General features: G+C 47.7%; 1 long non-coding RNA gene across 2 annotated transcripts in view; it reads left to right on the forward strand.

Moving 5' to 3' along the window:
• Window positions 1-27,988, forward strand: part of LOC142257465 (uncharacterized) — a 144,234-nt gene that overhangs the window by 105,384 nt on the left and 10,862 nt on the right. For both annotated transcript variants that reach the window (XR_012727633.1, XR_012727632.1), the window contains exon 2: window positions 25,509-27,316. This is a non-coding gene — a long non-coding RNA (uncharacterized LOC142257465). The remainder of the gene's footprint in view (window positions 1-25,508; window positions 27,317-27,988) is intronic.

The raw sequence follows: 27,988 nt of genomic DNA on the forward strand, positions 1-27,988 counted from the left end.
TACATGAGACTGTGCTGGAGGAACCTTACATGAGACTGTGCTGGAGGAACCTTACATGAGACTGTGCTGGAGGAACCTTACATGAGTCTGTGCTGCAGGAGCCTTACATGAGTCTGTGCTGGAGGAACATTACATGAGACTGTGCTGGAGGAACCTTACATGAGACTGTGCTGGAGGAACCTTACATGAGACTGTGCTGGAGGAACCTTACATGAGACTGTGCTGGAGGAACCTTACATGAGACTGTGCTGGAGGAACCTTACATGAGACTGTGCTGGAGGAACCTTACATGAGTCTGTGCTGGAGGAACCTTAGATGAGTCTGTGCTGGAGGAACATTACATGAGTCTGTGCTGGAGGAACCTTACATGAGTCTGTGCCGGAGGAACCTTACATGAGTCTGTGCCGGAGGAACCTTACATGAGACTGTGCCGGAGGAACCTTACATGAGACTGTGCCGGAGGAACCTTACATGAGACTGTGCCGGAGGAACCTTACATGAGACTGTGCCGGAGGAACCTTACATGAGACTGTGCCGGAGGAACCTTACATGAGTCTGTGCCGGAGGAACCTTACATGAGACTGTGCTGGAGGAACCTTACATGAGTCTGTGCTGGAGGAACCTTACATGAGACTGTGCTGGAGGAACCTTACATGAGACTGTGCTGGAGGAACCTTACATGAGACTGTGCTGGAGGAACCTTACATGAGACTGTGCTGGAGGAACCTTACATGAGACTGTGCTGGAGGAGCATTACATGAGACTGTGCTGGAGGAACCTTACATGAGACTGTGCTGGAGGAACCTTACATGAGACTGTGCTGGAGGAACCTTACATGAGACTGTGCTGGAGGAACATTACATGAGACTGTGCTGGAGAAACCTTACATGAGTCTGTGCTGGAGGAACCTTACATGAGACTGTGCTGGAGGAACATTACATGAGACTGTGCTGGAGGAACCTTACATGAGTCTGTGCTGGAGGAGCCTTACATGAGTCTGTGCTGGAGGAACCTTACATGAGACTGTGCTGGAGGAACCTTACATGAGACTGTGCTGGAGGAGCATTACATGAGACTGTGCTGGAGGAACCTTACATGAGACTGTGCTGGAGGAGCCTTACATGAGACTGTGCTGGAGGAGCATTACATGAGACTGTGCTGGAGGAGCATTACATGAGACTGTGCTGGAGGAACATTACATGAGACTGTGCTGGAGGAACCTTACATGAGTCTGTGCTGGAGGAACCTTACATGAGACTGTGCTGGAGGAACCTTACATGAGACTGTGCTGGAGGAACCTTACCTGAGTCTGAGCTGGAGGAACCTTACATGAGACTGTGCTGGAGGAACCTTACATGAGACTGTGCTGGAGGAACCTTACATGAGTCTGAGCTGGAGGAACCTTACATGAGACTGTGCTGGAGAAACCTTACATGAGACTGTGCTGGAGGAACCTTACATGAGACTGTGCTGGAGAAACCTTACATGAGACTGTGCTGGAGGAACCTTACATGAGACTGTGCTGGAGGAACATTACATGAGACTGTGCTGGAGGAACATTACATGAGACTGTGCTGGAGGAACCTTACATGAGACTGTGCTGGAGGAACCTTACATGAGACTGTGCTGGAGGAACCTTACATGAGACTGTGCTGGAGGAACCTTACATGAGACTGTGCTGGAGGAACCTTACATGAGACTGTGCTGGAGGAACCTTACATGAGTCTGTGCTGGAGGAACCTTACATGAGACTGTGCTGGAGGAACCTTACATGAGACTGTGCTGGAGGAACCTTACATGAGTCTGTGCTGGAGGAACCTTACATGAGTCTGTGCTGGAGGAACCTTACATGAGACTGTGCTGGAGGAACCTTACATGAGACTGTGCTGGAGGAACCTTACACGAGACTGTGCTGGAGGAACCTTACACGAGTCTGTGCTGGAGGAACCTTACACGAGTCTGTGCTGGAGGAACCTTACATGAGACTGTGCTGGAGGAACCTTACAGGAGACTGTGCTGGAGGAACCTTACATGAGACTGTGCTGGAGGAACCTTACATGAGTCTGTGCTGGAGGAACCTTACATGAGTCTGTGCTGGAGGAACCTTACATGAGACTGTGCTGGAGGAACCTTACATGAGACTGTGCTGGAGGAACCTTACATGAGACTGTGCTGGAGGAACCTTACATGAGTCTGTGCTGGAGGAACCTTACATGAGTCTGTGCTGGAGGAACCTTACATGAGACTGTGCTGGAGGAACCTTACATGAGACTGTGCTGGAGGAACCTTACATGAGACTGTGCCGGAGGAGCCTTACATGAGACTGTGCTGGAGGAACCTTACATGAGACTGTGCTGGAGGAACCTTACATGAGTCTGTGCTGGAGGAACCTTACATGAGTCTGAGCTGGAGGAACCTTACATGAGTCTGTGCTGGAGGAACCTTACATGAGTCTGTGCTGGAGGAACCTTACATGAGTCTGTGCCGGAGGAACCTTACATGAGACTGTGCCGGAGGAACCTTACATGAGACTGTGCCGGAGGAGCCTTACATGAGACTGTGCCGGAGGAGCCTTACATGAGACTGTGCTGGAGGAACCTTACATGAGACTGTGCTGGAGGAGCCTTACATGAGACTGTGCTGGAGGAACCTTACATGAGACTGTGCTGGAGGAACCTTACATGAGACTGTGCTGGAGGAACATTACATGAGTCTGTGCTGGAGGAACCTTACATGAGTCTGTGCTGGAGGAACCTTACATGAGTCTGTGCTGGAGGAACCTTACATGAGACTGTGCCGGAGGAACCTTACATGAGACTGTGCTGGAGGAACCTTACATGAGACTGTGCTGGAGGAACCTTACATGAGACTGTGCTGGAGGAACCTTACATGAGACTGTGCTGGAGGAACCTTACATAAGACTGTGCTGGAGGAACATTACATGAGTCTGTGCTGGAGGAACCTTACAGGAGTCGGTGCTGGAGGAACCTTACATGAGACTGTGCTGGAGGAACCTTACATGAGACTGTGCTGGAGGAACCTTACATGAGTCTGTGCTGGAGGAACCTTACATGAGACTGTGCTGGAGAAACCTTACATGAGACTGTGCTGGAGGAGCCTTACATGAGACTGTGCTGGAGGAACCTTACATGAGACTGTGCTGGAGGAACCTTACATGAGACTGTGCTGGAGGAACATTACATGAGTCTGTGCTGGAGGAACCTTACATGAGTCTGTGCTGGAGGAACCTTACATGAGTCTGTGCTGGAGGAACCTTACATGAGTCTGTGCTGGAGGAACCTTACATGAGACTGTGCTGGAGGAACCTTACATGAGTCTGTGCTGGAGGAACCTTACATGAGACTGTGCTGGAGAAACCTTACATGAGACTGTGCTGGAGGAACCTTACATGAGACTGTGCTGGAGGAACCTTACATGAGACTGTGCTGGAGGAACCTTACATGAGACTGTGCTGGAGGAGCCTTACATGAGACTGTGCTGGAGGAACCTTACATGAGACTGTGCTGGAGGAACCTTACATGAGTCTGTGCTGGAGGAACCTTACATGAGTCTGTGCTGGACCACAGGGCAGCCAGGGAAGATGTAAAGACAGACCCTCATGATAGGAAGAAGGGCGACCACCTCACACTCACCTGATACCACTGCCTCCTACCACCACCACCACTACCTCTACTACCAATACTCCTATCAATACTACCACTACCTCCTACCACCTTTACTTCTACTACCAGTACTCCTATCATCACTGCTACCACTGCCTCCTACCACCACTACTGCTACCACCAGTACAACCACTATCACTACTACCACTGCCTCCTACCACCACCTCTACTACCAATACTCCTATCATCAATACTACTACTGCCTCCTACCACCACTACCAGTACTATCATCACTGTTACCACTGCCTCCTACCACCTTTACTTCTACTACCAGTACTATCATCACTGTTACCACTGCCTCCTACCACCTTTACTTCTACTACCAGTACAACCACCATCACTACTACTACCACTGCCTCCTACCACCTTTATTTCTACTACCAATACTCCTATCATCACTACTAGCACTGCCTCCTACCAATACTACTTCTACTACCAGTACTTCCACCATCACTGCTACCACTGCCTCCTACTACCACTACCAGTACTTCAATCATCAGTACTACCACTGCCTCCTACTTCCACTACCTCTACTACCAGTACTTCGACCATCAGTACTACCACTGCCTCCTACCACCATTATCTCTACTACCAGTACAATCACCATCACTATTATCAGTGCCTCCAATCACCACTGCTTCTACTACCAGTACTTCCATCATCAGTACTACCACTGCCTCCTACCACCATTACTTCTACTACCAGTACTTCCTGTCACGCTGTACAAAGGCCAGTATGACGTAGTACAGCGTAATCCCCACTAGGTGGCAGCAGAGTAGTGAAAGAGAGACAAAGAAACACTGTAACGGAAAGGCTGCTGATGTACAGCAGAGTAACTTCAGCAATGTTAACAGTCGAACCACCAGGGGGCAATAGAGTAGTCAAACAGTCAGGGTATAGCCAGGAAAGTCAAGTCACTGCAAAGGGAGGATCAATATCAAAGTCAGAAAACAGAACCGAGTCAGAAGCCGGCAGAGGGAAACACATGCAACAGACAGGAGCGGGAAGTCAGAGACCGCGACAGGCAGACGAACGGGGGAGGGTCAGAGTCAGGGCACAGTAGCAGGGAGGCAGGACAGATCGGGAACACTCACCAGAACAAGTATACAAGCTGCAAGGCAGAAATATCACTGGCCCTGACCAGAGAGGTAGAGAGGCAAGTCTCATGTAAGGTTCCTCCAGCGTCCTGGGATCCTGAACGAGGCGAGCGAAATTAACCCCTGACATGACCAGGCAGGAGCCGGGTGTAACCAGCAGCAGAAAAAAGCTGGCCTGGATCATGACACTTCCATCATCAGTGCTACCACTGCCTCCTACCACCACTACCAGTACTTCCACCATCACTACTGCCACTTTCTCCTACTACCACTACCAGTACTTCCATCATCACTACTACCACTGCCTCCTACCACCACTACCAGTACTCCACCATCACTACTACCACTGCCTCCTACCACCACTACCAGTACTTCCATCATCCCTACTACCACTGCCTCCTACCACCACTACCAGTACTTCCATCATCACTACTACCACTGCCTCCTACCACCACTACTAGTACTTCCACCATCACTACTACCACTGCCTCCTACCACCACTACTAGTACTTCCACCATCACTACTACCACTGCCTCCTACCACCACTACTAGTACTTCCACCATCACTACTGCCACTGCCTCCTACCACCACTACCAGTACTTCCACCATCACTACTACCACTGCCTCCTATCACCACTACTAGTACTTCCACCATCACTACTACCACTGCCTCCTACCACCACTACCAGTACTTCCACCATCACTACTACCACTGCCTCCTACCACCACTACTAGTACTTCCACCATCACTACTACCACTGCCTCCTACCACCACTACTAGTACTTCCACCATCACTACTACCACTGCCTCCTACCACCACTACCAGTACTTCCACCATCACTACTGCCACTGCCTCCTACCACCACTACCAGTACTTCCACCATCACTACTACCACTGCCTCCTACCACCACTACCAGTACTTCCATCATCACTACTACCACTGCCTCCTACCACCACTACCAGTACTTACATCATCACTACTACCACTGCCTCCTACCACCACTACTAGTACTTCCACCATCACTACTACCACTGCCTCCTACCACCACTACTAGTACTTCCATCATCACTACTACCACTGCCTCCTACCACCACTACCAGTACTTCCATCATCACTACTGCCACTGCCTCCTACCACCACTACCAGTACTTCCACCATCACTACTACCACTGCCTCCTACCACCACTACCAGTACTTCCACCATCGCTACTACCACTGCCTCCTACCACCACTACCAGTACTTCCACCATCACTACTGCCACTGCCTCCTACCACCACTACCAGTACTTCCACCATCACTACTGCCACTGCCTCCTACCACCACTACCAGTACTTCCACCATCACTACTACCACTGCCTCCTACCACCACTACTAGTACTTCCACCATCACTACTGCCACTGCCTCCTACCACCACCAGTACTTCCACCATCACTACTACCACTGCCTCCTACCACCACTACCAGTACTTCCATCATCACTACTACCACTGCCTCTTACCACCACTACCAGTACTTCCATCATCACTACTACCACTGCCTCCTACCACCACTACCAGTACTTCCACCATCACTACTACCACTGCCTCCTACCACCACTACCAGTACTTCCATCATCACTACTACCACTGCCTCCTACCACCACTACCAGTACTTCCACCATCACTACTACCACTGCCTCCTACCACCACTACCAGTACTTCCACCATCACTAGTACCACTGCCTCCTACCACCACTACCAGTACTTCCATCATCACTACTACCACTGCCTCCTACCACCACTACCAGTACTTCCATCATCACTACTACCACTGCCTCCTACCACCACTACTAGTACTTCCACCATCACTACTACCACTGCCTCCTATAACCACTGTTTCTACTATCAGTATTAGCTCTACTTTATCCTCCACTTTGACACGTACCATTAATAACATTATTAATATCGTCACTTCTACTACTTCTCCAACTACCAATACTACAACCAGTATCATCACTAGATCCACCTACACTTCAACTTTTACAACTATCAATACTATTTGTATTACTTTTACATTTACTTTTGCTACTTCAAATAATACAACAGCAGCCACCACTAATAATACTCCTAGTGCTGCTATCACTGCTGCTATAACTATTACTATCATTACTACTACAGCTGATACCATCATCACTATAGTCACTACTATTATTACTACTCCATCACTATTGTCATTACTACTAACATTTTCACCAATATTACCTTTACACCTACCCCCACCATTACTCCAGCTACTACTACCCCCACCATTACTCCAGCTACTACTACCCCCACCATTACTCCAGCTACTGCTACCCCCACCATTACTCCAGCTACTACTACCCCCACTACTACTACTCCAGCTACTACTACCCCCACCATTACTCCAGCTACTACTACCCCCATTAATCCACCTACTACTACCCCCACCATTACTCCAGCTACTACTACCCCCACCATTACTCCAGCTACTACTACCCCCACCATTACTCCAGCTACTACTACCCCCACCATTACTCCAGCTACTACTACCCCCACTACTACTACTACTCCAGCTACTACTACCCCCACTACTACTACTCCAGCTACTACTACCCCCACCATTACTCAGGCTACTGCTACCCCCACCATTACTCCAGCTACTACTACCCCCACTACTACTACTCCAGTTACTACTACCCCCACCATTACCCCAGCTACTACTACCCCCACCATTACTCCAGATACTACTACCCCCACCATTACTCCAGCTACTACTACCCCCACCATTACTCCAGCTACTACTACCCCCACCATTACTCCAGCTACTACTACCCCCACCATTACTCCAGCTACTACTACCCCCACCATTACTCCAGCTACTACTACCCCCACCATTACTCCAGCTACTGCTACCCCCACCATTACTCCAGCTACTACTACCCCCACTACTACTACTCCAGCTACTACTACCCCCACCATTACTCCAGCTACTACTACCCCCATTAATCCACCTACTACTACCCCCACCATTACTCCAGCTACTACTACCCCCATTACTCCAGCTACTACTACCCCCACCATTACTCCAGCTACTACTACCCCCACCATTACTCCAGCTACTACTACCCCCACCATTACTCCAGCTACTACTACCCCCACTACTACTACTACTCCAGCTACTACTACCCCCACTACTACTACTCCAGCTACTACTACCCCCACCATTACTCAGGCTACTACTACCCCCACCATTACTCCAGCTACTACTACCCCCACCATTACTCCAGCTACTACTACCCCCACCATTACTCCAGCTACTACTACCCCCACCATTACTCCAGCTACTACTACCCCCACTACTACTACTCCAGTTACTACTACCCCCACCATTACCCCAGCTACTACTACCCCCACCATTACTCCAGCTACTACTACCCCCACCATTACTCCAGCTACTACTACCCCCACTACTACTACTCCAGTTACTACTACCCCCACCATTACCCCAGATATTACTACCCCCACCATTTCTCCAGATACTACTACCCCCACCATTACTCCAGATACTACTACCCCCACCATTACTCCAGCTACTACTACCCCCACTACTACTACTCCAGTTACTACTACCCCCACCATTACCCCAGCTACTACTACCCCCACCATTACTCCAGATACTACTACCCCCACCATTACCCCAGCTACTACTACCCCCACCATTACTCCAGCTACTACTACCCCCACTACTACTACTCCAGTTTCTACTACCCCCACCATTACCCCAGCTACTACTACCCCCACCATTACTCCAGATACTACTACCCCCACCATTACCCCAGCTACTACTACCCCCACCATTACTCCAGCTACTACTACCCCCACTACTACTACTCCAGTTACTACTACCCCCACCATTACCCCAGATACTACTACCCCCACCATTACTCCAGATACTACTACCCCCACCATTACTCCAGCTACTACTACCCCCACTATTTCTTCTACTACTGCTATAATGTGGCTGTTTTACACTTCTCCCCATTTTTCGCCCTCATTTTGCAGGGATCGTTTCCAGATACGGCGACATTAATGTGCACATCACTCAGATATATTGTTGCAATGTTCCTTCATCTCGGAGACAATAGTGAAGAATCCGCCGCGAATAACAAAGTATTTTTAGTTTTGAAGGAAAATTATCTTTTCAATGAAAGGCTTTAATTTTTGCCCTGTAATTAATGAACAATAAAAGACAAGAACAAATGGGAATTTTTGGCAGCTTTTTTTACATTCTATCTCGGCTCGTGGAAAAGGAAAATGTGTCAGTCTAAGAGAAATGCAAACTTCTGATTATAAATACATGAAAAGTCTTAAAGGAGCTGTAAAGGACTAAGACCCCCCATGGACAGGAGAGGGACTTTTTGGAGGGGGGGGGAGGGTAACAAAGAATTTTATATACTTTATATTTATAGTTTATTCCTTATATTTCATGTTTTTATACCTATATCACTTGAAGCTGGTGGGCACCAATGCAAAATCTGCAACAAGACCCCCAACTATCGCAGGACTTTAATAGAAAAAGCCTTTTCACATGGGCCAATAGGACCCTTTGGGGTCCTAGCCTCCAGGGCCGAGTGCAATTGCAACCCTGCACCTATTATAATTACACCCCTGCCCATAGGGTCACAGCTTTTTAAGATAAATAATAAAATACAAGTGAATATAAGAGACATTGTAATGTTTCTATTCAAAGAAATCTACTTCTCTACTTACAGCCCATTTCTTCTCTCCCCTCTGGTTCTCAAAGTCATCACTCTCTGTAAAAAAAACTGCTACGAGTAGATAACACGAGTGAGGAATCACTGAGGGATCAAATGACAGCTGCTTAGTAATGTACATTAAAGGTTGAAGGTTCATAGAGAGAAAAAAGCTGCTTTCTAGTAAGTGTTTTATCTCACCCCATTCTGAATGTACATCTCAATATTGATAAGAAATGTCATCTATGCTGCTTCATGTGCTACATGGAAGGATATTGTCACGGGTGACAGTCAGTCAGGTGGTTTCTGGCCATAGAAGGTCACAGTGTTTGGCTGTGCAGAATGCTCCCTGACTTTCTATTGTTCCTGCTGTCAGTATTCATTGGTATAGGAGCTTTCCATCTCTCCCCTTTTGGACACAGCAGGAGCTCGCCTTCCACCCAGCTGCTGATCATCAGTATTCTCTTGGTGCTTAAATACTCTCTTCTTCCCTGGACTGGTGCTGATGATATCTTTCAGTTCATTCTATCTCTGGTTGCAAGCAGGTGGCTTGTTCTCTTCTGTGGTATCATTGCTGAAGCTTGCTGAATTCCTGCCTGAGTCATCTGTGGATAAGTAGTTGATGCTTTTTCTCCCTGTTTGTCCTCCTCGTGTCTTCTTTAGTGTTTAGTGGGGTTGACGAAGAGCTCATCCCATCCATTCCCTATTTAGGGCCCAGCACTAGGGATACCTAGGGTCAGGTATCCAGCTCGGCACATAGGCACAGAACCTATCCAGGGTGGTGAGGGACCCCAGGGACTAGCAGTAGGTTTGCTCAGGGGTCACAATCTCCCCTTTCCCTTCCCTTTCGCCACTCGCTTGGTACGTCCGTCCCCATACCCAGCATGACAGATATAGAAGTGACCAAAGCTCCGATAGAAGCTCAGGGGCGTTTTTTAAATGGTCTTTGGTCCATTTCATGTCAACAAAATAATAATCCTATAAAGAAATAAATTGTGTCGCTCAACATCACATGATGCAGAATAATCCAACAGTCATCGGTCCAGTCAAATTCAATGGTTTGGCTATATGGCTTTATCAAACTGTATAGAGACACGAGAGCAGGAGTCCCTGGTGTGTGTGTGTGTGTGTATGTGGGTGTGTGCTGTGTATGGGAGACAACATGGCAGTCAGTCTCCACCCACCAACTCAGAGACAACTGAAAAGTAAAGATTATGGCTGAAAAGGCAAAAACTGGGGGAATAATGCAGGATACAAGTGTCACTCTAGGTATGGGAAAGTACCAAGTGAACAGAAAAAGCAAAGGGAAACCCTGTGTCTAGGGAAGGAGAAGGTGGTGACCCCTGACCAAACCTTGCGCTCGGACCTGCTTTCCTCACCACCCTAGATAGGTTCTGCACCTATGCGCAGAGCCGGATACCTGACCCTCGCTGACCCTGATCTGGGCCCTGAGTAGGGAACGGATGGGATGAGTGCTTAGTCAACCCCACTAAGCTCTAAAGAAGACATAGGGGAAAGTAAACAAATAACTTATCTCCAGATGACTCAGGGAGACAACCTGCGACCAAACCTTGTGCTCGGCCCTGGCTTCTCTCACCACCATAGATAGGTTCTGCACCTATGCGCCGAGCAGGATACCTGACCCTAGGTGGACTCTGATCTGGGCCCTGGGTAAGGAATGGATGGGATGAGCGCTTAGTCAACCCCACTAAGATCTAAAGAAGACACAGGGGAAAGTAAATGAATAACTTATCTCCAGATAAGTCAGGGTGACTATCTGCAACAAAACAAAGTTTCTCCAGATGAATACGAGCCGACTGCTTGCACTGAAGACTTGTTAAGGGCATTATAGCCATCACCAGCACAGACCAGAAGGGAATAAGAGTTTTTAGGACACAAAGGGAAGTGCTGATGGAACCAGCAGAAGATGAGGACCTCCACATGGTCCTAAATGGAAAGAGATAAACCCCAACCAGAGATGATACATAAGATACCATAAACACCAAGCATGAATGGTAGAAGGTCAGGGAGCAGTTTGTGCAGCCAAACGCTGTGACCTTCTATAGCCGGACACCACAGGACTGTCTGTCACCCGTGACAACAAGTCATGTAATGGCCTGAAATAATGTTATTCATTAACCCCCACAAGGAGTTATTCTGAACAGTCGCCTGGAGCAGCAGGAACGCTTTAACTAATAATGTGCTTGAAGGCAGCATCAAGGCGTCTTGTAGTCCGGGCTTCTCCTCCAGCCTCTGGGACTCAGACACAATCAGCACCGGAATGTTTTCTCTGAATAGCTTAACCAGATCATCATTTTAGTTGTTCTACCAAATGAAACAATCGCAGAACACTCGCCATTGTTTACTTCCAGTGTGAAACCATCAAATATTTATGGCATATTAGCAGCAAAAACCAGCCAGTTGTATATTGAAGGTTAAAAGCCCGAGCTGCTGCCAATAATTTATACATGATGTGGCTTGGTTTCAGCTCACGGTGCTGCTTAAATTAGCATAGTGTATGAGCATTAGCTGCCTGCGCTCTCGCCGCGGCAGGACCTTGTGGTCTGGTTTTGGCCATCATGGTTCAGAGTTGATTAGTCGGATGCTTCTGAAATCTATAAGCTCTTAAAGGCAACCTTATTAATATAACGGCCCTATAAAATAAAGTTAACAATAGGACACCCTTCTGGGAAGAGGGATTCTCATTGTGTCTAATTGGTAAATCTCAATGGTAAAAACTTTTGCAAATTACAGTATCTCCCTCCAAAGAAATAAAACCTTGTAACTGCAGCTCCCGGAAGAACAACCTTATGGAGTTTTGCAACCTGAATTGGAAAGATTGCCAAGTAGACAGACGACGTTGAGTGACATGCCCTTGATGAAGCTTTCAGGCAGGCTCTACTTTAAGGGCTTTTGATGAAGCTTTCGAGCAGGCTCTACTTTAAGGGCTTTTGATGAAGTTTTCAGGCACACTCTACTTTAGGGCTTTTGATGAAGCTTTCGGGCACACTCTACTTAAGGGCTTTTGATGAAGCTTTCGGGCACACTCTACTTTAAGGGCTTTTGATGAAGTTTTCAGGCACACTCTACTTTAGGGCTTTTGATGAAGCTTTCGGGCACACTCTACTTAAGGGCTTTTGATGAAGCTTTCGGGCAGGCTCTACTTTAAGGGCTTTTCATAAATATGAGATTTTTGGCAAAAAATTGCAATTTCTTGAGCCACCCCGCCACTTCACGGCAAATCTCTGTTGGGGCAGTCCTAACACTAAAATATCTTTATAAAATGTGCCAAACGGCCTCACATATGAAATAGTAGAACTGCTCTTAGCAGCACTCACCCGGTCTATTTCAGTCCCATACCCATGAGTGAATCATGGCTGTGGGCGGGACAGGTCCAAGCAACTGCTGCATGAAGTATGCACCCCAATTTGGGATGTATTCCATCTGTCTAGATTTTGGCGGTTGGTGACTGTTCACATTAAGTCATCAGGCCCTGTCCACAGGCTATTTACTTCATGCAGCATTTGCTTGGACCTGTCCCGCCCACAGCCATGACTCAGTCATGGGTACGGGATTGAAATAGACCAAGTGAGTGCTGCTAAGAGCAGTTCTACTATTCATATGTGAGGCCGTTTGGCACATTTTATAAAGATATTTTAGTGTTAGGACTGCCCCTACAGAGATTGCCGTGGAGTGGCGGGGTAGCTCAAGAAATTGCAATTTTTTTGCCAAAAATCTCATATTTATAATAAGTACAGTTGGAATTTTTAGTGCTGTAGCTCACATTTAGTGCTAGCTTTTTTGTTTTTTCTTTAAGGGCTTTGATGAAGCTTTCAGGCAGGCTCTACTTTAAGGGCTTTTGATGAAGCTTTCGGGCAGGCTCTACTTTAAAGGGCTTTGATGAAGCTTTTAGGCACACTCTACTTAAGGGATTTTGATGAAGCTTTCGGGCAGGCTCTACTTTAAGTGCTTTTGATGAAGCTTTCAGGCAGGCTCTACTTTAAGGGCTTTTGATGAAGCTTTCGGGCAGGCTCTACTTTAAAGGGCTTTGATGAAGCTTTTAGGCACACTCTACTTAAGGGATTTTGATGAAGCTTTCGGGCAGGCTCTACTTTAAGGGCTTTTGATGAAGCTTTCAGGCAGGCTCTACTTTAAGGGCTTTTGATGAAGCTTTCAGTCAGGCTCTACTTAAAGGGCATGTGATGAAGCTTTCAGGCACACTCTACTTTAAGGGCTTTTGATGAAGCTTTCAGTCAGGCTCTACTTTAGGGCTTTTGATGAAGCTTTCGGGTACGCCCTACTTTATGGGCTTTTGATGAAGCTTTCAGGCAGGCTCTACTCAAAGGGCATTTGATGACATTTTCAGGCAGGCTTTACTTAAGGACTTTTGATGAAGCTTTCAGGCACACTCTACTTTAGGGCTTTTGATGAAACTTTCAGGAGGCTCTACTTACAGATCTTTTGATGAAGCTTTCAGGAGGCTCTACTTACAGATCTTTTGATGAAGCTTTCAGGCAGGCTCTACTTAAGGGCTTTTGATGAAGCTTTCAAGAAGGCTCTACTTCAAGGGCTTTTGATGAAGCTTTCAGGCAGGCTCTACTTCAAGGGCTTTTGATGAAGCTTTCAGGCAGGCTCTACTTTAGGGCTTTTGATGAAGCTTTCAGGCAGGCTCTACTTAAGGGATTTTGATGAAGCTTTCGGACAGGCTCTACTTCAGGGCTTTGATGTCGCTGGCAGCCACAAACTGCTCAGCTTTCATCACAGCTCAATCAACTATATAGTGGCCACGGCCGGGTACTGCACATCCGCTCCCCATTGATTTGAATAGGAGGTGGATATGCAGTAACCAACCATGGCCAATATAAAGTTGACAGAACAGTGAAGGCCACTGCCAATACAGAGAGCAGCTGATCAGTGATGGAGCCGGGTGTCACACCCCTACCAATCAAACATTGAGGGCCTATCCTAAGGATGGGTCATCAATGCTAAAGTCATGGTCAACCTCTTTAATAGTTCCCCTAATAGAAGTTTATGGAGTTTATGGTTTGTTATATGGGACCCATCACTTGCTCCAAAAATTGTTGAGCTCCCATGATTCTGACGCTGTTTTTCATTTTGCATTGCGTCGCTCCGTTGCAGAGATATTCCCATTTGTTGCTTTAGAGCTCATTATGTGAAGTCTCTGCTTGCAGCCCAGCTGGGCCCTTCTCTAGCAGTGTACACTTTCACCCCTCCCACCCAGAAGTTGCCAGTCACAGCTAGGGATTGTCTGGTAGAGGGGGTGAAATTGTATGACTGAAGAAATCCCTAGTTGGCCTGAAGTTAGAGATTTCACATGCTGCTCTCCAAAGGCAAAAAAGTGAATATCTCTGCAATGAAGAAACGCAGCACAAAACAGAGACAAGCGTCAGATTCGGGGGAGCTCAGGGATTTTTTTACAAGCTAAGTAAAGTAACAGCTTCTTTTAAAGCTTTACATCACTTTTACAGGCAATGACATATTAAGGTTGTTTACTAGCCATGGCACATTAACACTAGAAGTCCCAGAAATTTCGAGCTCCCCCCATTTCATAGGTAGAAATGTTAAATGACCCCTCTCTGGGACTTCTAGTGTTAAAGCATGTTGATGGCTCCCTTTCATTAACAATTATTTAATTCCCCTTAGAATATTCCTAAATCAGAGACTTTATTTTGTCACAGTAAAGAAGCTTCTAAAACAAACGCCCGGACTGTAAACCTGTCAGGGATTTCTTCATCTTTAGTTTTGGAGAAGTAATTGTGGAGCTGCATCAGTCTCCATTTCTCACTGGTTGGAGATGTCAGGACATATTTTGATATATTGTGACAATGCTGACAATAAAGCATAAGGAATGTCAGATGCAGTTAGCTGTACATGCCGGGTGGGTGCTTAATGCCAGGCACTATATCCGTTCCTTCTTCTCATTGTGTCTTTTTGAATTAATATAATTGTTGCTTTCAGCTTCTTTCCACCCTGCCTCTGTTTATATTCTGTTTTTCATTATTTTGTATCTTTAGTCATTCCTCGAAAATATTACGTAACAAAATAAATACATTTAGGAACGTGATGATTTTCTCTGCGAGAAAAGCAAAAAACAAACAATTGTCAAAACCCACAAAACAATCTATTTGAAAGGAGCTGAGCAAAAGCAATTGAAAAAATTACAATATTTACAGACAACTCGCATAATTTTCCTTTATTGGCTTAAGTTAATACTTATGCAATGCAACAATGATATTGGGAAAACAGGAATAGCAAAAAAATGGAACTTAAGAATTGTAACAACCAAGAGACAGAATGTCTGCATTGTCTGCGGGAGTCATTGGGAGCATTGTTTTCATAATTTTATAATGAAATAATTATATTTGTGGAGAACAAAAGCCTTTATTTGTGTATTTAATAACAAAACATAAAAATCACAACTAAAAATGTCTTTCCTCCAATCATGTGAGAACAGTCTAGAGCTCATATTATTATTCTGCTAAAATTAATCCTGTACTCACTTCTGGTTTTCACTGCACTCATTGCTAAGAGGAGAAAAGAGTCTGCAGAATAGTGAGTGCAGCTCTGGAGTATAATACAGGAGGTAACTCAGGATCAGTAATGTAATGTATGTACACAGTGACTGCACCAGCAGAATAGTGAGTGCAGCTCTGGAGTATAATACAGGATGTAACTCAGGATCAGTAATGTAATGTATGCACACAGTGACTGCACCAGCAGAATAGTGAGTGCAGCTCTGGTTTATAATACAGGAGGTAACTCAGGATCAGTAATGTAATGTATGTACACAGAGACTCCACCAGCAGAATAGTGAGTGCAGCTCTGAAGGATAATACAGGATGTAACTGAGGATTAGTAATGTAATGTATGTACACAGTGACTATACCAGCAGAATAGTGAGTGCAGCTCTGGAGTATAATACAGGAGGTAACTCAGGATCAGTACAGGATCAGTAATGTAATGTATGTACACAGACACTCCACCAGCAGAATAGTGAGTGCAGCTCTGGCGTATAATACAGGAGGTAACTCAGGATCAGTAATGTAATGTATGTACACAGAGACTCCACCAGCAGAATAGTGAGTGCAGCTCTGAAGGATAATACAAGATGTAACTCAGGATTAGTAATGTAATGTATGTACACAGTGACTGCACCAGAAGAATAGTGAGTGCAGCTCTGAAGGATAATACAGGATATAACTCAGGATCAGTACAGGATCAGTAATGTAATGTATATACTCAGTGACTGCAGCAGCAGTATAGTGAGTGCAGCTCTGGAGTATAATACAGGAGGTAACTCATATAGGTATACAGTGACTGCACCAGCAAAATATTGAGCGCAGCTCTGAAAAGTTAAGAATGTAATTCTATTTGTTGAATCATATTATATATTTTCAAGGAACATCAGTTCACCTTAATCTGGTTGAATATTTTGTTGCATCCTCATCTGTTTTCCACCAAATAACTCTATTTTGCTGTACCATTTTCTGCAGCGGTAACAGATTTGACCTACAATTTGCGGCACTAAGTATATAGAAATCAATTTGACATGTTGAAATCTGGAAGATTTGAGATTGAAAACTTGATGTGAACATCACTGAAACGAAAATGACCTATAAAGATGTGTCCGCGCGGAGTTCAGCACATTCTGTCCTTTCCAGATGACAGGACTCCGGCTAATGTACAGTGCAGCCCGGAGCATTACAGGCTCGCACTATTACCGTGTCAGCACCGGACGCACCCTGTGCTTAGCGCTAATTGTCAATGTGCAATCGAGTGAACCTCTATCTCTACAAAATCACTGGAATAGGAAAAAAAAATATTAGCTTTAAGGTCAATGTCCATTATTGAGCCATAGTTATGACAATTTAGCCAAGTCCAAAATTCTGCATTGATTCATGTTATTACAGTCTCTTGACTACTTGGTTTCTCAAGCAAAGCCCTACATTTCTTGTGAATCCCCCACTAACCTTTCTACCTTTTTGTTTATATATATATTGTGAGGTAGCGTGGTCGGCTGCGCAGCAGAAGACACGGGATCCAGGCATTAAGTTTCACAGCACACGGTTTAATGTCCAAACAAAAGTCCACACCAATATACATGTGCCTCTCCAGCAGAGAGCTCAGGGAGTTCTGTTCACTCCCTCACACCCGGCACACCTGCCCTTGTTCCTGTTTCCATTTAACCCTTCCTTCAGCCTGTAGGGAAACAGCATTAACCCTAGAGTGGATTTACTTTCTATCATGGAGTGAGCACAACCGGGGCGAGACATACCGGCCGTCATAGATAACCCCGGTCACAGTCTCACATACCCCCCCCCTCAGTTCAAGAGTGCGGGGTTGAACTCCCGCCATCAAACACGGGCCGCGGGACAAGGCATCGGCGTTGCCCTGCAACCCACCGGCCCTATGTTCAACCGTAAACCGGAAGTTCTGCAGAGAAAGGAACCACCGGGTAACCCGGGCATTCCGTTCCTTGGCGGACCTCATCCAGACCAGTGGAGAGTGATCCGTCACCAAGCGAAACTGCCGTCCCAGCAGGTAATAGCGTAGGGACTCCAAGGCCCACTTGATCGCCAGGCACTCCTTCTCCACTACGCTATAATTCCTCTCGGGAGGGGTGAGCTTCCTACTTAAGAAGGTGACGGGGTGTTCCTCCCCCTGAAACACCTGAGACAACACTGCCCCCAGGCCGACCTCTGAGGCGTCAGTCTGTACTATGAACTCCTTCCGGAAATCAGGGTGTACGAGAACGGGCTGTCCGCACAGGACCCCCTTCAGGGCCCGGAAGGAGTCCTCGGCCTGCGGAGTCCAGCGCACCATGACGGACTTCTTGCCTTTGAGAAGGTCCGTCAAGGGGGCTGATAGTCCCGCAAAATCCTTTACAAACCTCCTGTAGTACCCCATGATACCCAGGAAGGCCCTAACCTGCTTCGTGGTCAGGGGTCTAGGCCACTTCTGGATTGCCTCAACCTTGTTAATTTGGGGCTTAATCACTCCTTGGCCTATCACGTAGCCCAAGTAGCGGGCTTCCGTGAGTCCCAACGCACATTTCTTGGGATTGGCTGTCAATCCGGCTGTTCGAAGCGCGTCCACCACCGCTTGTACCTGTTCCAAGTGGGTCTGCCAATCGGAGCTGTAAATAATGATGTCATCAAGGTACGCTGATGCATACGCCTGGTGGGGTTCCAGCACTAAGTCCATCAACCTCTGGAACGTGGCCGGAGCGCCATGTAACCCAAAAGGCAAGACAACATAGTGGAAGAGACCCTCCGGCGTAACAAAAGAGGTTTTCTCCTTGGCGGACTCCGTCAGTGGCACCTGCCAGTACCCCTTGGTCAGGTCGAGCGTGGTAAAATACCGCGCCTGTCCCAGCCTATCAATCAGCTCATCCACCCTGGGCATGGGGTAGAGATCGAACTTGGATATTTCGTTCAATCTCCTAAAGTCATTGCAGAACCTTAAGGAGCCATCGGGTTTTGGTATTAGGACAATCGGACTAGCCCATTCACTCCGGGATTTTTCGATGACCCCCAGGCGTAACATTGTCTTTACTTCCTCCGATATGGCTTGTCGTCGAGCCTCCGGTACCCGGTATGACTTCAGGCGTACCTTCAGGTGGGGCTCGGTGACAATATCATGTCGTATCAGACTGGTCCTACCGGGCAGCTCGGAGAAGACATCGGGGTTCTGCTGAACCAACCGTCTGGCCTCTCGCCTCTGAGTCTTGGTGAGGGCTTCTCCAATCCTTACTTCCGGTTCGTCCTCTCCGGAGGTCGCTGGAGCCAGAGGTGAACGACCCGAAGAGGAGGGAGATAGGGAAAAAACAGCCATCAGCCTTTCCCGTTCCTGCCAAGGTTTTAATAGGTTGACATGGTATATTTGTTCAGGTTTCCGCCTACCGGGCTCCAATACTTTATAGTTAACCACCCCGACTCTTTCCTTTATCTCGTAGGGGCCTTGCCACTGAGCCAGGAATTTACTCTCCGCCGTGGGGATTAATACCAACACCCGATCCCCGGGTTTAAAGGTCCGCACGGTGGCTTGTCTATTGTAGCGGCCGCTTTGCGCGGCCTGAGCCTCCTGTAAATGCTCCTTCACAATTGGCATGACCGCGCTTATGCGGTTCTGCATGCCCAAAATGTGTTCAATCACACTTTTATGGGGGGTGGGCTCTTGCTCCCATGTTTCCTTTGCCAGGTCCAACAATCCCCGGGGATGTCGCCCGTATAACAATTCAAAAGGCGAAAACCCCGTGGATGCCTGTGGCACCTCACGGATGGCAAACATCAAATAGGGAAGCATCATATTCCAGTCTTTCCCGTCTTTTGAAATTACCCTTTTGAGCATGGTTTTCAGGGTTTTATTGAAACGCTCGACTAAACCGTCCGTTTGAGGATGATACACAGACGTACGCAACTGCTTGATCTGGAATAGCCGGCATAGCTCTTTGGTCACTTTAGACATGAATGGGGTCCCCTGATCCGTAAGGATCTCCTTGGGCAACCCCACCCGGCAGAACACAGCAAACAACTCCCGAGCTATAAGCTTTGCTGCAGTATGTCTGAGAGGTATCGCCTCGGGATACCGGGTGGCATAGTCAACGATCACTAGGATGTGTTGGTGCCCTTGAGCGGACTTTACGAGGGGCCCCACCAGATCCATCCCTATCCATTCAAAAGGGACTTCTATAATGGGTAACGGTACCAACGGACTGCGAAAATGGGTCAGGGGTGCGGTAAGCTGACACTCCGGGCAGGTTTCGCAGAACCGTTTTACCTCCCCAAAGACTCCGGGCCAATAGAACCTTTGCAATATTCGCTCCTGCGTTTTCTTGGCCCCTAGGTGGCCACTCATCAGGTGTTTATGAGCCAAGTCGAGGACCCGCCGACGATGCGGCTGGGGCACCACCAACTGCTCTACCCCCACGCCCCGTATTTCATCTACCCGGTAGAGTAAATCCTGCTTAAGAGCGAAATGGGGGTACCTTACCTGGGCACCGGGCAGCTGTGCCACCCCGTCAATTACTGTCACCCGACTCCGGGCATGTATTAATGTAGGGTCCTGGAGTTGGGCAGTCCCAAACGTATCCGGGGACGCCTCCAACTCCGGGATGGGCTCGACCATTTCAGCCTCTCCTGCCAATACCTCTAGGGGTGACCTATCGGGTTCACACTCTGTCCCTATCATGGTGACCCCTACGGCAGGCGTCCCGGATTCAGGATTATAGGGCTCAGGTCCCGGACTGACCAATATCTGAGGGGACTTAGGGGGTCCCCTCCATAAAGTCCAAAAATAGGGCAGATCTCTTCCTAGGATCACGTCATAAGGAAGAGTGTTAAGAAGTCCCACCTCATGTTGCACCTGACCGCAAGGTGCTGTGATGGTGACAATCCCCGTGGGATAGTCTCGGCGGTCCCCATGTATGCAAACCACCCCCACGGTACGTCCTGTGGCCTTTACTTTAGCCCTCAAGGTGGATCGCACAAGGGTCACTAAGCTTCCGGAATCCAACAATCCTGTAACCGGACATCCATTCACCTGTATTTGGCACAAGTGGGGCTCCGTCTCTGGGGAGACCAGGTCAGCGGTACACACCACCTGAGCATACATTGAACCCCGCCGGGTAACCCCACAATCCATGGGCTCCGTGGTGAGTGGACACTGGGCTTCCATATGTCCCACCCGCTGGCACCGCCAACATCTAATGGGGACGGAAACCCCCTTGACGGGTTGTCGTTTAGGGTACAGAACCTTCCGGACCTCAGGATTGGCGGCCGCGGCCTCAGACGGGACGGTAGGGGACTCCTGCACCGTTGTTAGCGGTGGGTCCTTGGCCCTAGGCTTGGAGGGGCCGGACCGACGGGCGGTACGCAAAGTCTCAGTGTCCTGTATCAAGTCCTGCGTAGCCACATGCCGCTCTACCAGGGACACTAATTGGTCCAGGGTACTCGGGTCACCCTGTCCTACCCACCGTTGAACGGTGACGGGTAAAGTGCGCACAAAACGATCCACTACTACCCTTTCCACCATCTGCGCCGGGCTCAGAGTGTCAGGCTGCAACCACTTTTTTACAAGATGCAATAAGTCATAGGCCTGGGAGCATACGGGTTTGGCTTCCTCATAGAACCACTGATTTACCCGCTGAGCCCGTACATAGGTATTCACCCCCAACCGAGCCAGTATTTCGGCTTTCAGGGTCACATAGTCAATGGCGTCCTCGGTACAGAGGTCCAGGTACGCTTTTTGGGGTTCCCCCGTCAGATAGGGCGACAATACCTCAGCCCACTGGGGGGTCGGCAGCTTTTCCCGCTCGGCCACCCGCTCAAACACCGCCAGGAACGCTTCCACATCATCCCCCGGGGTCATCTTTTGCAACGCTTGTCTCACCGCTTTCCGGACGCTGCCGTCATCACCCGGTCCCGGGGTTGTTGCTGCCGGTCCGGCACGGATCGACTTGGCCAGGAGAACCATCTGTTCTTGATGTCTTTGTTCCTGCAATTGTAAGGCTTGCTGCTGACGTGCATTGGCCTGAACCAGCTGTTCTTGGTGTCTTTGTTCCTGCGATTTCAAGGATTGGAGCAGGTGTGCATTGGTCTGTTGCTGCTGTGCATTAGCCTGTTGTTGCTGTGCATTAGCCTGAGCCAAATGCTTTAGTATGTCCTCCATGGCGTCGCTGGGTTTGGGCCGTAGTATAGCCGCTTGAATCCAGGACATGTGCTACCGGGTCACCAGAAAAGGAAGCTACACCTCACCGGCTGAGATGCCCGCATTCTCCACCATATGTGAGGTAGCGTGGTCGGCTGCGCAGCAGAAGACACGGGATCCAGGCATTAAGTTTCACAGCACACGGTTTAAGGTCCAAACAAAAGTCCACACCAATATACATGTGCCTCTCCAGCAGAGAACTCAGGGAGTTGTGTTCACTCCCTCACACCCGGCACACCTGCCCTTGTTCCTGTTTCCATTTAACCCTTCCTTCAGCCTGTAGGGAAACAGCCTAAACCCTAGAGTGGATTTACTTTCTATCATGGAGTGAGCACAACCGGGGCGAGACATACCGGCCGTCATAGATAACCCCGGTCACAGTCTCACAATATATATATATATATATATATATATATATATATATATAGTTACCACTAGAGGGAGCACAGCTGCTAATGTTGAAGCCAATAATATTACATCATCTAACAAACTCATCAGCGCCCTCTGCTGGTGGCAGCAGTGAGACAACATTTTATTATTTAACTTTATCATACATGATATTTTTGTGCCAGGATTTGGAGCTTAATAATAAAAAACAGAACTGCAAACATTTCACAGATGAAGCTGAAGAGACTTTTGAGTAAAAAGTCTGAGAGATTGGGAAAAGCAGATGTCACACTAGGTACAGGGATGTACCAAGCAAAAGGCAAAAGGGAAGGGAAGTCATGTGTCTAGGGAAGGGGAGATGGTGACCCCTGACCAAACCAACTGGTGGTCCCTGGGGTCCCTCATCACCCTAGATAGGTTTCACACCTCTGTGCTGAGCAGGATACCTGTCCTCTGGCTTCCCTCACCACCCCAGATAGGTTCCGCACCTCTGCACTGAGCAGGATACCTGACCCTGGCTTCCCTTACCACCCCAGATAGGTTCCGCACCTCTGCGCTGAGCAGGATACCTGACCCTGGCTTCCCTTACCACCCCAGATAGGTTCCGCACCTCTGCGCTGAGCAGGATACCTGACCCTGGCTTCCCTTACCACCCCAGATAGGTTCCACACCTCTGCGCCGAGCAGGATACTTGTCCCCTGGCTGCCCTCACCACCATAGATAGGTTCCACACCTCTGCGCTGAGCAGGATACCTGATCCTGGCTTCCCTCACCACCCCAGATAGGTTCCGCACCTATGCACCGAGCAGGATACCTGTCCTCTGGCTTCCCTCACCACCCTAGATAGGTTCCACACCTATGCACCGAGCAGGATACCTGTCCTCTGGCTTCCCTCACCACCCCAGATAGGTTCCGCACCTATGCACCGAGCAGGATACCTGTCCCCTGGCTTCCCTCACCACCCCAGATAGGTTCCACACCTCTGCACCGAGCAGAATACCTGATCCTGGCTTCCCTCACCACCCCAGATAGGTTCCACACCTCTGCACCGAGCAGAATACCTGATCCTGGCTTCCCTCACCACCCCAGATAGGTTCCGCACCTATGCACCGAGCAGGATACCTGTCCCCTGGCTTCCCTCACCACCCCAGATAGGTTCCACACCTATGCGCCGAGCAGGATACCTGGCCCCTGGCTCCCCTCACCACCCTAGATAGGTTCCACACCTCTGCACCGAGCAGAATACCTGATCCTGGCTTCCCTCACCACCCCAGATAGGTTCCGCACCTCTGCGCTGAGCAGGATACCTGTCCCCTGGCTTCCCTCACCACCCCAGATAGGTTCCACACCTCTGCACCGAGCAGAATACCTGATCCTGGCTTCCCTCACCACCCCAGATAGGTTCCGCACCTATGCGCCGAGCAGGATACCTGTCCTCTGGCTTCCCTCACCACCCCAGATAGGTTCCACACCTCTGCACCGAGCAGGATACCTGATCCTGGCTTCCCTCACCACCCCAGATAGGTTCCGCACCTATGCGCTGAGCAGGATACCTGTCCCCTGGCTCCCCTCACCACCACCTCTGCACCAAGCAGGATACCTGTTCCCTCACCACCCTAGATAGGTTCCGCACCTATGCACCAAGCAGGATACCTGTCCCCTGGCTTCCCTCACCACCCCAGATAGGTTCCGCACCTATGCACCGAGCAGGATACCTATCCCCTGGCTTCCCTCACCACCCCAGATAGGTTCCGCACCTATGCACCAAGCAGGATACCTATCCCCTGGCTTCCCTCACCACCCCAGATAGGTTCCGCACCTATGCGCTGAGCAGGATACCTGTCCTCTGGCTCCCCTCACCACCCCAGATAGGTTCCGCACCTATGCACCAAGCAGGATACCTATCCCCTGGCTTCCCTCACCACCCTAGATAGGTTCCGCACCTATGCGCTGAGCAGGATAGCTGACCCTGGCTGACCCTGATCTGGGCCCTAGGTAGGAAATGGATGGGATGAGTACTAGTCAACCCCACTAAGCTCTAAAGAAGACACAGGGATCACAAAAAGGGGGAAGTAAACACATAGTTTATCTCCAGATGACTCAGGGAGAGAAACAACAACAACAGAAAAGTTTCTCCAGATGAATACAAGCTGCCTGCTTGCACTGAAGACTTGTTAAGGGTATTAGACTTATAAGCAGCACAGAGTGATGGGAAATGAGGGGATATAAAGACACCAAGGGAAGTGCTGATGAAAAACAGCTGGAAGGGTGAGGAACTCAGCAAGGTCCTAAAGGGAAAGGGATGAGAACCAAGCAAAGAAGATACATAGGATACCAAATACATCAACCAAGCAGGAATGATAGAAGGTCAGGGAGCAGTTTGTGTAGCCAAACAGTGTGACCTTCTATAGCCGGACACCACAGGACTGTGTCACCCGTGACACACCCGTGACAGGAGAGGCATTATAGAGTTTAATGATAAGACTTTTATCCATTATTGCATTGACAAGATCTTTTTGAGCAGATTCCCCCTTTAGATACCAGTTACATACTGCGCATCCAATCTTCATCAGTTAATGGAGTTTTGGAAGTTTTATTTTTGCTTTTTCCTTTGGTAAATTTGATGTTACTTTAGCTTGAACACAAAAACAGAGAAACACACAAGTCTGGTTTTATATTTTGCATTTATTGGCAGAAGATGTTCGTTCCAATATATGTGCTGCACTTATATAAGTAAGCATTTTTGCAATTTTATTTTTTTTTTCTTAATTACTTTGTTTTTTCTTACATGCAAAATAATTTAAAAGAACATAACAAAATGCCTTATTTTGTTTTCCCGTTTTGTGTATACAGCTCCAGTGCAGAATAATATATCTCCATTCGGTACCGGCTCCATGAGTGCATGTAGTCCTGCAGTCTTGTGATACCCCAGCTTTGTCTGATTTCTTAAAGGCAGTACTACGACTTGACTTTATGAATTCTTCAAGGTTAAAGGGTCAACAGACAGACACAAAAAAGGTGAGATGTTTAAGGAAGGCCCTGGAGATAAGGAGAGGAGCCACTACCTCACACTCATCTGTGGCTGATCCCTGAGCTCTCTAACATCTCTAGACTGTTCCCTCACCCATACGCCGTCTTGTTATTATCCGGAACCATGGAAGACCACCACAAATCATTGGCAAAAAAAGGTGACAAGAGCCTTGGCAACTAATCTGGCCGCCATCCCCTTACTAACCATCACAAATAGAAGTAGCCGAGGGGTGAACTAACATCCTGTGCACCGCGAACCCAGCCGGAGAACTAACTATCCTAAAGGTAGGAAAGATGAATAACTCTCTGCCTCAGAAAATAGACAAGAGTAGCAAGCCCCCCACATTCAAAGACTGCGGTGATATAGGAAAAACACAATACACGGATGATAGGATTAGCAAAAGGTGAGGCCCCCGCTGACTAAAATAGGAAAGGACAGGAAAGGGACTGATGGTGGCCAGAGAAAAACCCTACAAAATACCAACTTCCTGATAGTACAAAAAGGCCCTCAGATCGCTTGATCTGAACTCCGTCCTATACCAGGTGCCCTTGTCATACCAATGAACAGAAAACAAGAATTATAACAAATTCAACAAGCCACAAACACATGGACCCAAAGGAGCTAAACTCCACACAGAACTGCAGGGAGTTCCTCAACAATCCACTGAGGGGGAAAATCCCTGGAAGGAAATAAACTGAAACCAACCACAGCAAATGACAAACCCAGATAAGCAAAAGAACCAGACAATAAATAAAGAGCAAGCACTTATCTGGGGAAGATGTGGTGTAGAGCAGGATTAAGCAGGCTGAAAATACAAAGTACAACTGACATCCGGCAACAGCCGCACTTATCTGGGGAAGATGTGGTGTAGAGCAGGATTAAGCAGGCTGAAAATACAAAGTACAACTGACATCCGGCAACAGCCGCACTTATCTGGAGTGGATGTGGTGTAAAGCAGGATTAAGCAGGCTGAAAATACAAAGTACAACTGACATCCGGCAACAGCCTGCAATCAGACCAGGACTTAAATAAGTAGAGAATTAGGAAAGGAAACACCCACTGCACAACCCACCTGGTCTCTGTCCAAACCCTTCCTGGCCACCAGAGGGAGCCTCCCAGCAGCCAAGACATAACTAACATTCACAACACCGTCTGGTGCCTAGGCCCTTGTTGCCACCGAATTTACCCTGACTAGTGAGTAGGGCAGCGAGACACTAGTCTTAACACTATAATAAGAAAAAACAAAGAAGGTAAGACAAACGGGTGAGGAAATACACAACAAATATCAATCCTATAATGACACTTCAGCTTCTCGAAAGACTGGCTCCTTCAACGTGGTCAGTGAAGAAATTCTATCACCAGCACGGAGTAAAGCCAGGAGTGGGTAAATATAGCGGAAGGGCATGAGACAAGATGCTGCAGCTGTGATAAACCTATGAGTAATCTCAGCCGGATGGCAAAGAGTCTTTAACCCTTTCAGCATCAACTGAAAGTAAATCCACTAAAATATAAGATGTAACCTGCAGACGTTGACACGTTCGTGACAGTTTCTTTGTGTAACCTCAGTACTGGATTCACAGCTACTTTGCTCAGTAATGATGTGTAATGTCCTGCATTCTGGAGGTTTCTTGTAAGTATTTAATGTGTAACCCCAGTACTAGATTCACATATACAATGTCTAGTAGTGCTGTATACTGTCCTCCAAGCTGTATTTTCCCTTACCCCAGCACTGGATTCACAGATACACTGCCCAGTAATGCTGTGTAGTGCTCTCTAAGCTGATGCTTCCAAACATATGCTACATAAATACAGGACAGCAGGAATCCCTCATGTCTCTAGATTTGCTGTGTATGGGAGACATCATAGCAGCTTCTCTCCACCCACCAGCTCAGAGACAACTGCAAATTAGAGAATGATCCTACAGAGGGTAAAAGTGGTGACAAATGCAGAATACAAAGCCTATAATGGCCAGAAATTAAGCACAATGAACAGCTTATTCCAGAGAGTTACTTGAAATGATTGCTGAGCCTTAATAATTGGAAAGATACAGATTTATATTGGGTAAAATCGCTCCAATTTAAAATCTCTGTTTCAATTTGATGATTTCTGCAACAAACCATATAAGTGTCTAGCATATTACTTCCTTGGAAATGCCCGAAAATCAACTTTTCTATCAACTAAAGAGCTTTAAGCTGTCAATAAATATTTATAAATCAAAGTAAGTAGTAAGGAAAAGAAGTAATTCATGCAAGATTTCCAAATATTCCTTGGTTATTTCTAAAGCATAAAATGTAGTCAGGTC

The sequence above is a fragment of the Anomaloglossus baeobatrachus genome, chromosome 12 (assembly GCF_048569485.1).
Source record: "Anomaloglossus baeobatrachus isolate aAnoBae1 chromosome 12, aAnoBae1.hap1, whole genome shotgun sequence".
Classification (NCBI taxonomy): domain Eukaryota; kingdom Metazoa; phylum Chordata; class Amphibia; order Anura; family Aromobatidae; genus Anomaloglossus; species Anomaloglossus baeobatrachus.